This window comes from Choloepus didactylus, chromosome 14 (assembly GCF_015220235.1).
Source record: "Choloepus didactylus isolate mChoDid1 chromosome 14, mChoDid1.pri, whole genome shotgun sequence".
Classification (NCBI taxonomy): Eukaryota; Metazoa; Chordata; class Mammalia; order Pilosa; family Megalonychidae; genus Choloepus; species Choloepus didactylus.
Genome location: NC_051320.1, coordinates 7,268,388 through 7,281,340, shown reverse-complemented (window position 1 = coordinate 7,281,340; position 12,953 = coordinate 7,268,388).

Sequence of the window (12,953 nt, the reverse complement as noted above, 5' to 3'; positions counted from 1 at the left end):
CCCCAACCTCCTAAATGATTTTGTTTCAATTGTGTTCATTATGAGGCATTCTTTATGCTGTAAGGTTCTATGGATTTTGACAAATATATAGCATCTACCCACTATTACAGTGACATACAGAATATTTTCACATCCCTAAAATTCCCCTGTGCTCCACCTATTCAACCCTCCCTAGCACCTGGAAACCACTGATCTTTCTATTCTCACTATAGTTTTGCCTTTTTTTAGAATGCCACCTAATTGCAATCATACAGTATGTGCCTTCTGGACTGGCTTCTTTCATTTAACCTAGATTTAAGGTTCTTCCATGTCATAATCCCCTTTTTATTGTTGAATAATGTTTCATTGTATAGATGTTATAAAGATGTTTATCCATTCACCTACTGTAGGACAACTTGATTCCTTCTAGATTTTGGTAATTATGAATAAAACGTCTATGAATTTTCTTGTGCATTTGAGTGGATATACATTTTCAAATCAACTGGGTAAAAAACCAGGAATACATTTGCTGCATTCTAAGGTAAATTTGTATTTAGCTTTCTAAGAAACTGCCAAACTCTCTTCCAGAGTGACTAAACATATTTTGAACTTCCATCTACAATGAATGAGAGTTCTTGTTTTGCTGAATCTTCACCATATTTAATAAAATCTAATTTGTGTGATTTTTTTAGCTATGCTAATAGTTGTGGTAATATTTCATGGCTATTTAATTTGCAATTTCCTAATAAATGATATTGAACATCTTTTCATATGCATTTTTTGCTTTCAGTATATATTCTTTGGTGACCCATCTGTTCAGCTGTTTTATCCATTTTAAATTGGGTTGTTTGCTTTCTTATTGCTGAGCTTTAAGATTTCGTTGTGAATAATGCCACTATGAACATTGGTGCACAAATGTCTGTTCATGTCCCTGCTTTCAGTTCTTCTGGAAATGTTCTGAGTAGGATTGCCCAGCTGTAAGGTAATGCTGGTCTATTGATCGGCTATGTGCTAAGGCTTCCCTTCAATGTTTTGTTCCACTTATTCTAGAACTTTAGAATAGCCCATGTTTAAATGACAAGAGTTTTTCAGCTCTTCTTCCTCTTCTTTCCCTGGATATAAAGTAACTTTTTTGGACTGTTCTTTTGGTGCAATTGTTTTGCCTTCCTTTCCTCTGATCCTTCTCCAGGAATCTTGATCTGTTCCATTTGTTTTTGTTTTGCCTCTATAGTTTTATAAATTCCTTTCGTTGTCTCAAGCTTCTTTAGCCTGGAGGCTAAATTCTGGGAGGAGGGTCAATCCAGGGAGTAATTCCCCAGGTCAGTCTTTCTCAGCCAAAACAGCACCAGGGACTCACGAAGAGGGTGCAGATCAAGTTCAAAGTACCCTAAGGAGGGGATCAGGAAGGGTGCCAAAAGCGCTTTGATGGCTTCTCAAACTATGCTCTCCTGACATGTCCAGAGAATGCAGCCCTTTAGCTAACTGTTCCCCAGAGGAAGTGCTCCATCTTTTAATCTCCACTGCCTTCACCCTGTCAGGGGTGGGGGTGAAACAGCAGTCACTGTCACCTTTGTCCAGGGTGGGTTAAAACATTAGCTCAGGACCAGGACCCAGCAATCAAAAGCTGTGATCAGAGATCAGCCAGGCCCACGCCTGTTCTTGGTGAAGAAGATTTTTTATCCCTTTCTGTCTCCAGCAGCTAGCCAGGGACTGGACCCCAAGGCAGCTTGCCATGAGAGTGGGGGGTGGGCACCAGCAGCCACCACCGCGTGGAAAGAGTAGCTCACTCTTCTCCACTGTAGTTTATCTGCCTCTTCCTCCCATTCTTCCCTGGTGCTGTACAGTGTTCTTCTGGCCTCCTGACCCCAGAACAGTTGTCTCAAATAGTTCCTGCTACTCAATAGCTGCTTGGATGGAAAGACTGAGTCCTGGAGCTCCCTATCCCACCGTCTTTCCCAGAGGTCATTTCTCTTTACCTTTTAGGAAGACAGTCAACTTTATTTGATCCAGCTTCTACTGAGTCCTAAAAAACTAAATTTCTTTGGGACACCATTATGTTGACATAATTTTTCACAATTCTCTTTCTTTTTCTCTGTATGCATAAACAGAGAGAGTATTAACAAGGTAGCCCAGTACAGATACTTGACTACCTTATTATCCAATTCACATGGTTTGAAGCTTTGAGAAAATGTCTTATATAACTAAAAACCACAGCTTTTAGAAGTTTGTATGTCCAATGGCAACTCCCTTTTCTTAGTCACCTACTTGATTGTACAAATTACGTTTTCTTTTAATAAAGTTTTTGGATGTTTATAAGAATAACTAATGTATACCTACAATTTCAGCACATATAAAGTATAAAAATAACTGTATACATACATATGATTCAAACTTTTACCCAAGTTCTGCAAGGTAATTAATATTACTCTGGTTTTCAAGATTAAGAAATCAAATTTCAGACAAGTTAAATGCCGTATATATTTTAATAAGCATTATATAACATACACACTTGCACCCTATTGATAAAGAAAAGCATATGCATAATATTGCATTCTCTATTTTATTAATGTCCTAATGTAAGCGTAAGTTCTTTACATTTTGAAAATTATTTATATATCACATGTAATAATTTTTATGCTGTAAATTTTATTATTCAGTTGACCCATTATGTGTTGGGTTTTGTTATTGTCATTATTGTGGTGAATGCACATGATATGTACTAGAGGTACGATAAAAATAAACCATAAAGCTACTAATCAGCCTATGAGTAGATATGAAAAAATATATATCCATGAACATAGAGGCTGGTGGAATGTGTAAAGTGATCCAGATTTTAATGTTGTAGCGTTAAGCTAACAATTATATAATGTCACAAGGATAGAGTTTTCTCTTTGGAGGATATTTGGTTTTCCAGTATAACTTCTTAACACAGATTGGGTGGGAGGGTGAATGTTCTCTTGATGAAGAATTATCTCAAACAGTTCATACTATGGTACAGCATGCTGAAAAATATTCCATAAAAATCAATGTTCTTTTGCATTATTTGAACTGTATTTCTTGCCTCCCCAGATTTTTCATGGATTGTTGTTTATTTCAGCACACTCATATTTGAGAGCTCAATATCCATTAAGTAATTAATACCTTGGAAATATGCAAATATAATGAGATTTGTATTAAGGAAAAGCAAATAGTCATTTGCATTGTGAAAGAAACTATTTGTATATGAGTGAGTCATTAAAATAAAATAATTATTGCAAAGTAATTAATATTTTATGCATATTTACCCTTCTATAATTTCATAGTTGGCCCCTCAGGTGGTTTTGTAATTTATCAACCTGTCATGTTGAACTATGTTTCCAAGAATTCCCTTTCCTGTATTTTTAAATTTAAAGTGGTCTGCAGGAGATGTTTTGCACAAGATTTGGAAAGCAGTTGCCAAGCAGTAGCTGTACTGCTTACGTGCCTGGAAGGTGGGTGCAGGGGCAGCAGACGCTGTTGCAACTCAGTTCATTGTTGCTTATCTGCCCATTTACTTCGTATTCATGGAGCAACAGCTAGCCTGACACCAGGCCACATCTGCTCTGAAACCTCCTCCAGCTCCTCCAGCTCCTTGACCAGGTGCATGTTTGGCTCTGCTTTAAAGGAGCCAGCTTTGCCTGCAGAACAACCAGCTCATTAAAGCTGGTGGTGGTGTTAGATGGCGTGGTGTCCAGCCCTTCTTCTCAGGTTGCAGGGCTTCAGTTCATGCACAGGTGCTCCACACTCCCCCCCACTTCACGGCCATCTTCCCTTCCCCATTGCATGTTCTCCAGACTTCAGCTCCACCACCAGAAGCAAAGACGACAGACTTGGAGAGAGTGTTAACCAGCTTACACAACTGGGTAAAGCCAAAGCCCTGTAATAAATTCCTCATCATGTTTATATGATTTTAGCAGGAAAAAAGACAGACCTATCTATTTTGTTGCTTTTCACACACAAGACAGTCATTCAATTCATCCACAATGTGTAGGTAACTCTCTAAACTCAACAACAGGAAATCAAAAAATCAATTAGAAAATGAGTAAAAGACTTGAACAGACATTTTTACAGAGGATATTCTAATGGCCAAGCACTTGAAAACATGTTGAATATCATTGAATGATACTCAGGAAATGCAAACTAAAGTCAGATCATTTATCACCACACACCTATCAGAATGACAAATGTGAAAATACTGACAATACTGAATGCTGGCCAGGTGAAGAGAAAATGGACACCTCATGATTTACTAGTAGTAATGTAAAATACTACAGCCTCTCTGGAAAATACCTTGGCAGTTTCATAGAAAGTTAAACATACACTTACCACACAATATAGAAATTGGGCTTCTGGGTGCTTATTTTTAGGAACCATTTCTCCATGATATTTCTACACATCTTGTGACATTGACTACCTTTTCAAGGATATCTTCACATCTGTGTGTAATCGCCTTGCACAACAACCATCCTTGGAAACTAGAGATACTGCTTTGCTTATTACCAAAACAGTAATTATAGAGAACTCCCTTCCCAGAGACATTCTAGGATTAACCTTTACAAAGACCCACATTTTTTATTTCATTTATTTGCTTTACTGACATTTTTTCAATTTCAATGATATTGCACTTATGTGCATTATTTCCTTCTGTCTGCTTGCTTTAGGTTGATATTTTGCTAAATCTATTTTCAAGTTTCATGAAGCAGGAATTTAGATTATTTATTTGAAAATTCATCTCATTTTTAACATAAGTATTTAATGCTCTAAATTCCCCTCCCAGCACTTCTTTAGATGTGTCTCACAAATTTGGATATACTTTTTGATATTTAATTCAATTCAAATATATTTGACATTCAATTCAATTCAAGGCATTTTTTATTTCCCCTGAGACATCCTCTTTGACATATCTATTATGCATGAGTATATTATTTTGTTTCCTAGCATTTGGAAATTTCCTTGTTATCTTTTGTTGTTGATATCTAGTTTGATAACATTATGGTTAGAGAGCACACTGCATAATTTCAATGATTTTAAATGTTCTGAGGATTGTTCAGTGTTTTGGCATATGGTCTATCTTGATATGTGTTCCATCAGTGCTTGAACAAAATGTGTAATATACTGGTGTGTGGGTTTTTCTCTATGTGTTGATTATAGTCTGTTAGATGATGGTTTGCCGAATTGTTCTATCCTTGATGATTTTTGGCATGGTTTTTATATCAATCCATATCTATCCCTGATGATTTTTTCTCTGAATTCTACTTATTGATACTAATATAGCCACTCCTGCTTTGATTAATGGTTATGTGACATATATTTCTCCATCCTTTTACTTTCAATCTATGCAAGTAATTTTTACCCTTTCTGTTGTGCTTCTTTCCTTTGTGATGCTCCGTGATTCCTTTATCAATAATTTCCTTTCTATTTAGAAAACCTCCTTAGCCATTCTTTAAGGTATGTGTGCTGCCAACAAATTCTATTCATTTCTTTAACTCTATTTTCTCTTTCTTTCCCTGTTCAGTTTTGGTCATTTCTATAGTTCTCTCTTCACATTTATTGGTTCTTTTCTCTTTGTAAATCTATTTCTGGCTTTGCTGTACATTTTCAAGTCATATAGCAAGAGAGAGCAGACTTTTCTTGAAGTTTTGTGTGTTTGTATGTGTGTGTTCATTGGTGTTATGCAGTGCTGATTTCTCCAGTATCCAGTATGAGATAAATGGAGGAAAAATAAAACAAAGGGAACTCACTGCTATTAGTATTCTCAGGTCTTAATTTTCCTAGACAGTCTGCCTTCTCTCCAGAGTGTTTCAGAGCTTTTACCATTTTAGTAAGGGAAATAAAGAAAGCTACTGTAGTCCATCTTCCCAGAAGCAAAGTCCTTCTTATTTGATTTTAGGTAATTAGTCATCTACAAAATCACAAAAGATAAATAGAAATGAAATGTATGAAAAAGAGAAACAAGGTATGTAGAAAAAATAGATATTTTTATATTAGCAGTTAGATATATAATCTAAAATGACAGTGATGTGATTCTACATATTATTAAAATTTATGTACTATTTAAAAATGCTTTTTAACCTCCAAGTCCCTTAAAAGAGAAAAGGACAATTTTAGACATTGTTAGAACTCTAATATAAAATATAAATTAAAAACTATATTGTTAATTCATATATTTTTTTTTAATTGAGAGAAGGGCTTTTATGAAAAGTTCAATCAAATTTGTCTTGGTTAGCAGCAGGGAGAGTGACGGCTGGTTTTGATATGGAGCCAAGAAACTTGCATTTACATCCAGACTATTTCACTTACCCTTGGCTTAATCTTAAGCAAATAAATAATCTCTCTAAGCTTCCTCATATAAAAAAGGAGATAATGAAATGTAACTCACAGATCTGTGGAGACTGATTTTAATTCACATTCATTCATTCATTCCATGAATGAATAGAATACTTCCTTTATGTCAGTATTTAAGGTGTGATAACTTGGCATCAAGCACAACAGATACAATCTTACTTTCCTCCAGCTTACATTACAGTCTATTGGAGAAGACAGAGATTATTGAAACAAGTTACGATAGCGATCATTGGTATGGGGTATGGTATGACAGGAAGACCTTACCTTGCTTGGTGATGGTGATATTAGGAAGGAATAGTGTTGGGGAAAGTTTTATTGAAAAAAGTGACCTTAAAGTGATACCCGAAGCATGAGCAGAAGTTTTCCACACAGCTTGGCAGGTGCGCCATGTCAAAGGCTCTGAACTAAAGGGACATGAGGCAGTAGAGATGCAAAAGATGATGAAGAACTTGGAACTGAGTGGCGCAGGGAGATGGCAGGCATGAGCCTGCAGGGACACAGCGAGCTGTCGCACTTAAGGCCCCCGTCAGTGGAAGTGCCAAATGTTACAGGGCCTGCCCTTGGCAAGACTACAGTGGATGACATTGTAGTACTAAACATTGCCAAGTGCACCTGCCTCCAAAGACACAATCCTGTTCCTGCTGGCATTGCTATAGCTCCAATCGTGAATGCACGGGTCCAGTCCCGGGAATGTGGGTGTCAGGCATCATACAAGTTTGCTGAACAAAATGTGTTATTAAGTTGAATCACAATTTAAGAAATAATTAGACTTTTCTGACAGAAAGGAGAGGAGTAGAAAGTCTCCCCCTGTTAAATGACATTATGCTATACTCCAAGTGAAGACTCGTAATTTCACATTAAAAGAGAAGGAGGACTAGGAACTAATGGGCCCTAAGAACAAATAATTCTATGCTGGGTATGGATAAATTGAGGGCTGGACCCCGAGGATCTGGGGGAAGGTGTTGGACATCCTCACCTGGGCTGGTGTTGATGTTGTCACAAACATTGGGACTGGCGGTTTGATGTGCTGAGCCCTCGATCATGGGACTTGCCCTTATGAAGCTCATTACCACAAAGGAGAGTCTAAACTTGTATGTAATGGTGCCTAAGAGTCTCCCCCTGAGTACCTCTTTGTTGCTCAAATGTTGCCCTCTCTCTCTCTAACTGAGCCATCTCAACAGGTGAACTCGCTGCCCTCCCCTCTACATGGGACCCGACTCCCAGGGGTGTAAATCTCCCTGGCAACGCGGGGTATGACTCCCGGGGATGAATGTGGACCCGGCATCATGGGACTGAGAGTATCTTCTTGACCAAAAGGGGGATGCAAAATGAGACGAAATAGTTTCAGTGGCTGAGAGATCCCAGATGGAGTCGAGAGGTCACTCTGGTGGACATTCTTATGCACTATATAGATAACACCTCTTAGGCTTTAATGTATTGGAATAGCTAGAAGTAAATACCTGAAACTACCAAACTCCAACCCAGCAGTCTGGACTCCTGAAGACAATTATATAATAATGTAGATTACAAGGGGTGACAGCATGATTGTGAAGACCTTGTGGCTCACACCCCCTTTATCTAGTGTATGGATGAGTGGAGGAGTGGGGATAAAAACTAAAGGACAAATGGGGTGGGGTGGGGGGATGATTTCGGTGTTCTTTTTTCACTTTTATTTTTTATTCTTGTTCTGGTTCTTGCTAACGTAAGGAAAATGTTCAGAGATAGATTTTCGTGATGAACGCAAATCTTATCATACTGTGGACAGTGGATTGTATATCATGGATGATTGTATGGTGTGTGAATGTATTTCAATAAAACTAAATTTAATAAAAAAAAATTGAGGGCTGGAAAGATAAGGGAATTGCTATAGTAGAATTGACCTTTTCTTATGAGGCTGCTAATAAAGTATACCAGTATGCAGAGACAGATATTCATAGATGGGGTGTTAACATATATATCTTTAAATAATCTTCCTGTAAAACTGATGGTTACCTATAGAACAGAAGATGACTATTCTTTGCTAAACTAAAATGGATAGACATTTTACCTCATGTGCAACTTTAACATAACTTTGGTTTCTTTGTCTTTAAAAGGATTTCCCGGGATCATCATATATAGGTATTTATGCATTATTGCTCCTTTCAAATTAATTTATCTTTCCTAATACAGGGATGTGATAGAACTATAAGTAAAGTTGCATCAATTGTTTTGCATGCCACAACAATATATTGGCTTAATTGACTCCAGGCATTGTCACCGCATTTGGTGAATAGACATGAACTTCAAGCTCTATGTCTTGCTGATTTTACCTTCTCAATCTATTTCAAATCCATCACTTCTCTGTTCTTGACTTCCCTTCATTTAAAGAACTCTATCAATCCCTTCCTGAATTATCACAGAATTCTTCAAATTCACTATCTCTTTCCAGCTTCTAGCTTTATCATCCATATTGCTGACAATGATAATTGTTAAAATAAAATTTTAAAAAACAGAACACTCTTTTTTTGGTTAAAACATTCTATCTTCCAATCACCTGTATATTAAACTTCAACCCCCTTATCAGAGAATGAATTAATTTCACAGTATATACTCAATGTTCTCCTTCAGCCTTGGTTTCATCCAAACAACTCCAGGCAGTGATGTTCTGTGTGTCCTTAAGTGTCTCTAAACCTCATGTTTATTCCACTGTAAAGTCCTGTCTGATTCCCCTATGAAGAGTTACTAGCTCTCTCTATTGTTCACTTATAATGTTTTGTGAATACTTATCACATTCCACCTTCCCATTTTACCCTCTCTTCAGCCTAAGTCAATGCCATAAAATCTTTAAAAGAAGGGAATTATTGTAATGGAGATCCTTTTCAAGGTCTTGATTAGATAAACTATCATGTTTGATTAGATAACATTTTCTAGGTCCAAAAGGAATGAGTCATAATTTCTGTGCCTTCTTATAGCCTTATAGCCTACTCTATCCATATAATGCTACTGATTATTTTAATTGCATTTCTGAGATCAGTAGGCCTGTGCCCTAAACCAGGCTTTCTTCACATTTGGAGTTCACAGTTTGTTACATCTCTCATTGATTCTGTCTCCCTCGAGAACCCTAAGTAATATACCACTCATCGAGGGTGGGTCTTTATTAAATCACTGGAGGGCTATATAAAGAGTTCACAGACAGAAAGAGCTCAGAGCAGCTGAAAGTGACATTTTGAAGAGAAGCCAAGATAGTTTGAAGACGGCCATTGAAAGCAGACTTTTGCTACTCTGGAACTTGCCTAGGAGAAACCAAGAGAATACCCCCAGATGCCTAGAGAGAAACATCCTGGGAGAAATGCAGCCTGGGAGCAAGCAGATGCCAGCCACATGCCTTCCCAGCTAACAGAGGTTTTTCAGATGCCAATGTCCTTTCTCCAGTGAAGGCACCCTTTGTTGATGCTGTACCTTGGACACTTTATGGCCTTAAGACTGCAACTTTGTAATCAAATAAACCTCTTTATAAAAGCCAACCCATTTCTGGTATTTTGCAAAATGGCAGCATTAGCAAACTGGAACTTAAATGCAAAAATAAGTGGACCTCAATATCTCCTGCCCTCTGCAAAAACTAACCTGAGACATACAAGAGGTGGAGGAGGAGCTAAGGTGGCAGCATGGGGAGACATGGAATTTAGTCAATCCCCTGGAACAGCTGCTGAGGGACAACCGTGACTGCCCACACATCATATACCAACCTGGATTGGGTGGAAAGGCTTAGATCGCAGCATAAAATCTGTAAGTAAAATCTACGGCCCTGCGCCTGGAGCCCTCTCCCTCCATGGCAGGCTGAGTGGCAGGATCTCCTTGTGGGAGAACACAGCATTTTCTAAGTGAGCAAATATAGCTCAGCCCAGCTCCAACTGGGGTTTTAATTAACAAATGGACTGCTGAATACAAACTACAAACATAGACAAGCAGCAAAGTACTCTGAAGTTGCTCCCAGTGGAGAGGAGGGAGGGCTGATGGAGAGGAAAAAAAATAATTAAAAAAAGAAAAAAAAATACAGAGACTTTTAGAGATTGAACTTAGAGAGCTGGAAAACACCTGTGCGCCAGAAAGGGGAGCCCAGAAGACCAGGTGCTCTATCTGACTGATGGGTGAAATTGGGAGGCTGTGGACTAGCTCTGAAAGGGGGATTTCTTTCCCTCTTTCTGTCAACCTGAGTGGCTCAGTGGAGCCTCTGCCATTTTCAGTTCATAGTGCTCTGACCCAGACAGGGGTGGAGTTGACAGAGCCAGAGTGACAAAAAAATGATTGAAATGCAGAAGATAGTGCCCTAGGGGGTATATCTTCCCTAAGAGGAAGGAGATGGGGACCAGCTCAAGGGACTGCCCCTCCCTCAGAACTCAGACCCCAGGGCCTGGGGGAAAATAGCCAAAACAGAAACAACCTAAGAATTAAAGTGGCCACACCTCTTTACACCAGTTGGAAGTGACAGGCTGACAGGTGCCACCTGCTGGGCAATTTAGGAAAAGCACAGCAACTGGAGACCTCACAAAAAAGTCTGTCACTCCTCTAAGATACAACCTAAAGGAGATTTGAAATTGACTATAACCCTATTCTGAGATTTGAATCCATCTGGTAGGGGAAAATCTGATTGGGATAACTGGGGAAGCCTGATGCCTAGACAGCAGCGGACTAAAAACTACACTAGGAAGGGTGGAGATATGGCCCAGTCAAAGGAACAAACTTACTGCTCAATCAAGACACCGTTGGGGTATTGTTTCACTTTAATGAAACAGTCAATTAAAGATTTTCAAAGAAATATGATCAATCAAATCGAAAACCAAATCAATGAGTCCAGGGAAGATATGGCAAAAGAGATGAAGGACATAAAGAAAACACTGGGTGAACATAAGGTAGAAATCAAAAGTTTGTAAAAACTACTGGCAGAATCTATGGAAATGAAAGGCACAACACAAGAGATGAAAAACACAATGGAGACATACAACAGCAGAGTTCAAGAGGCAGAAGAAAACACTCAGGAACTGGAGAACAAGACTCCTGAAATCCTACACACAAAACAACAGTTAGGAAAAAGAATGGAAAAACATGAGCAAAATGTCTCAGGGAATTGAATGGCAACATGAAGTGCATAAATGTATATGTCATGGGTGTCCCAGAAGGAGAAGAGAAGGGAAAAGGGGCAGAAGCAATAATAGAGGAAATAATCAATGAAAATTTCCCATCTCTTATGAAAGACATAAAATTACAGATCCAAGAAACACAGCATACCCCAAACAGAATAGATCTGAATAAGCCTATGCCAAGACACTTAATAATCAGATTATCGAATGTCAAAAACAAAGAGAATCCTGAAAGCAGCAAGAGAAAAGCAATCCATCACATACAAAGGAATCTTGATAAGACTATGTGTGGATTTCTCAGTAGAAACCATGGAGGCAAGAAAGAAGTGGTGTGATATATTTAAGATACTAGAAGAGAAAAACTGCCAAACAAGAATCCTATATCCAGCAAAACTGTCCTTCAAATATGAGGGAGAGTTTAAAATATTGTCTGACAAACAGAAAATGAGAGAGTCTGTGAACAAGATACCTGTTTACAGAAAATACTAAAGGGAGCACTACAGACAGGAAGGAGAAGACAGGAGTGAGAGGTTTGGAACACAAGCACAGCAATGTAAGTACACTGAACAAAGATGACTGTGAGTATCTTTGAAAGAGGAAGGTTAGGAGCATGTGGGACACCAGAAGGAAAGAGAAAAGATGAAGACTGGGACTGTATAACTCAGTGAAACCTAGAGTGCTCAATAATTGTGATAAAATGTCCAAATATGTTTTTACAAGAGGGAGAACAAATGAATGTCAACCTTGCAAGGTGTTAAAAATAGGGCGGTATTGGGTAAAAATACAATCAATGCAAACTAGAGACTATAGTTAACTGCACCATTGTATTATGTTCCTTTTAATGTAACAAAGGCAATATACCAAAGCTGAATGCATATAAGAGGGGGATATAAGGGAGGGTTAAGGGACTCCTGGCTTTGATGATGTTGTCTGACTCTTTTATTGTACTTTAGTTTAATTCTATCTTTCCTTTTGTTGCTTTTTGGCTCTCATTTTTTTTTCTTTCTTTTTCTTTTGTCTCTTTACCTTCTTTGACTCTTCCTCCTCCTTTGTATAAGAAATGGAGATGCCCTTATATAGGTGGGGTGATGGTGGTGAATACATAAATATGTGATTATACAGGGAGCCATCAATTGTTTACTAAGGATGGTATGTATGGTGGGTGAACAAAACTGTCTGCCCCCCCAACAAAAGAAAGGATTGATGAAGAAACCTTGAGGGCACTATATAGAGTGACATAAGTCAAACACAAAAAGACAAATATTACATGGTCTCACTGATATGAACTAATTATAACATGCAAACTCATAGACATGAAATATAAGTTAATAGGACATAGAATGAGGCTAAAGAATGGGGAGTGGTTGCATATTATGGACAATATTTTAGTACGTTGAACTTCTAGAAGAAAACATAGGACACAATTGTTGCGACTTTGGAAAAGAAATTTGGATACAATGTCAAACGCACAATCAATAAATGAAAATATTATGA